Here is a 2,934-nt window from a genome sequence, read left to right on the forward strand (position 1 = left end):
TCACTAAAGAGTAGAGTCCTTTGTGTCCTATACATCTGTGTGTATGCCCAAGAACTTAGGACACTTAACCAGAGATTCCTAATCCTCTTCATTTATTTTCCAGTGAAGCTCAAGAATGTACAATCAATAGACATTCTAAAAACCAATCTGGACATACAGGTCTCCCAGGTGCAGAGGCAAACTGGATGCTGACAGCAACAGGGGCAGGAGCTGCTTATGGCTCATCGGTGATGTTTCTTCTTCCCAAACCTGTGATAGGACTGTATTTCCTGCCAGCCTGCACTTAGGTGTGACCAGCAACTGAGTTCTGACCTATGAGATGTATGAAAAAATGATGGATGCCACTTTTTAGGCCAATAAAATCTCCCACATTTGATCCTCCACTTTTTCCCCTTTCATGTGCCAGTGAATAAAAATTTCAAGACCCTAGAGAGCTATGGAACTATCCAGGGGGCAAAAAAGTGCTCATTGGTCTGTAACATGAATAAGAAATAAACCTTCGTTGTATTAAGGTGCTGAGATTTTGGATTTGTTTATTACAACAACAAGCATGACCTGGTCTTACTAGTTGTTCCCTCTCCAACACAACACATTCATAAAAGAAGCAGTGGTGCATGTAATAAATAAAATGAAGAAAATAAGGAGTAAAAGTCATATTTATTCCTTAAAAAAAAAGCTACCCCCTGCTTAATGATACAAAAATTTTCCAGTAAGCTGACCATACCTAGAATGATTGGTAAGAAAATCCCCCCTCTGTAATGACAGCGTTGTAAAACCAGTTATATTTTCTTCTGAAGAAGCTTAAGGACATAAGGAATATTTTATGAATCAAATTTATAAAAACAAAATTGAATAATATATCATAATGATAAATTATTATTATAAATCATATATATGGAAATTATCAATAATATTATGCAGTACTCTTCATTGCAAAAAGAAGTATCTGAATTGCATCAACTGTTAAGCATTATTCAGCTGCCAGAACTTCACAGTAACAACCTAATCAGGAAGGATCTGCCCTTTCCAACGGAGGCAGTAGTACAATACCCTAGCAGGTCATTCTGATGAGCATGGCTGCTATGGGTGGATATGGCCTAGAAGACTTCTGAGTTTAAGTCTAAGAAAGAAGCTGCAGATTCCTTTAAGTTTAGAAGTGCTACTTTGGGGATCCTTGGAGTGATTGTGTGACTTGTTTTGTGAAAAAATTCCCAATTCTAAATAATAATTTTACAAAAGCACATACACACACACACACACAAAAGCACCATATTTGCATTGATGAGGTCTTCCTTGCAGTTCCCTGATGCTCTTTTGGAAAATAAAATTATATTGACTTTGCATTACCCATGTTCTTACTAACTCGGGGATAAATGGAGGATGGAAAGAATCTGAATTCTTTCATGCTAAAAAGCTATCAGCATTTCAAAAGCAGAAAGGTCATTCTGCAACTTTCCTGTATATCTGGGAGGGAAAAAATGTACTTGAAATAAAGTAAATGGTTAAGAACTAGTGTTAATTGAAGATCAATCAGAAGTTAACCTACATTACATCTGAAATTATAGTGCTAATTGATAGAAAGCTAGATTCAATTTAAAAGCAGATGGTTCACATGCAGATTTTCACAACTCAAGTAATATAAAAGAATAGACATCTTGCCATATTTGTTTATCCCTTTAAATAGCCAGAAATGGACCCCTTCAAAGACAAACACTTAAAGAAGGAACCTTCCTCCTTAGTTTTATTGGTTTAATTTCAGTGAGTACCTTTGCTTGGGATGGAGGTAGGTTAGGGGAAGGCTCTATAGCTGTGAGTAGAAGCATACATATTACTAAACATAAATTGCCAACAAGCTCTCTATTTAACTGCTGTTGCACATAAAATCTCTAGTCCCAGCTAGGAGAAATTTGCAGGCTGGTTGCATTCATCAAAAGGAAAACCCCTGGATATTCTGCTGCTGTTGTATTTGGTGACTTGTTTTAATTAGGGACTGGGAAATTGATCAGTTTTAGCCTACCAAGCATGGATTCAGGCTGAGGGTCTTATTTCTTTCACCATCATTTAAAAAATTAATTTCTTCCATTTTTCAGCTGCATGAATACTTTCACACAGAGTTCAGTGAATTCAAAATACCTGGTTGGGTTGGTCCATGTGAACCAAAAAAATTGATGAAGTCAAGAAAAATTACTGTGTCAATCAAAAAGTTGATCTAAATGTATTAAGAATGTAACCAGAATCCTAGGCCAGGAGGGATTGACTTTGGAGAGGCCAACAGACCACATGTGGCCCACTCTCCACAAATAAACAAACAAAAACATTAATGGTGAAGGAAGAAAGAAATTATTTTGGTATAGCTATATTGGGAAGATAGGGAGACCAAGCGGTCTTCAGATCTATCTTTGGGGAACTAACAAGACCTTTGTGGTTAAATAGAGGAAGTAAAAAAAGGAAAGGCAAGAAATATGTATATTCAAGCAGCCTTGATCAGACTGTAGTCAGGTTATTATCTCAGGATGGTAATATGGAGACTTTTTTCCTCTTTTTTTTTGGGGGGGGGGGGGTACTGGGGATTGAACCCAGGACCTTGTGCATGCAAGGCAAGCACTCTACCAACTGAGCTATATCCCCAGCCCCATATGGACTGTTTTGTATGATAAGAAAGTTGCTGCTGCCTGGAAGTATTTTTATCCCTTGTCACAGGATGTTTGTCAATAATCTCTGTTGTTCCTGGAATCCAAGGTGACAGCAGAAGAGAAAGACTCAGAGAAAAAGACAAGTCAGAAAGACAAGATGGAGTTAGGGCAGGTTTGGGACAATAACTGGAGATTTCTAGGTGCTTGTTACCATGGTCTGGAACACAATGCTATAAAAGCTGGCAGCTGACAATCTATTGATTATGATGCCCCTGCAAATCTGGAAAATATCCCAGTTACT

The 2,934-nt window shown here is 37.7% G+C and overlaps 1 non-coding gene across 1 annotated transcript; it reads right to left on the reverse strand.

Annotated features, from left to right (window-relative positions):
* Positions 1–2,555: 2,555 nt before the first annotated feature.
* Positions 2,556–2,628, reverse strand: Trnaa-ugc (transfer RNA alanine (anticodon UGC)). The gene has a single exon. It is a non-coding gene; the product is annotated as a tRNA-Ala (tRNA).
* Between the last annotated feature and the right edge of the window lie 306 nt (positions 2,629–2,934).

The sequence above is a fragment of the Marmota monax genome, unplaced genomic scaffold (assembly GCF_021218885.2).
Source record: "Marmota monax isolate L192 unplaced genomic scaffold, Marmota_monax_Labrador192_F-V1.1 WCK01_AAM20220418_F8-fsc00105, whole genome shotgun sequence".
NCBI lineage: Eukaryota > Metazoa > Chordata > Mammalia > Rodentia > Sciuridae > Marmota > Marmota monax.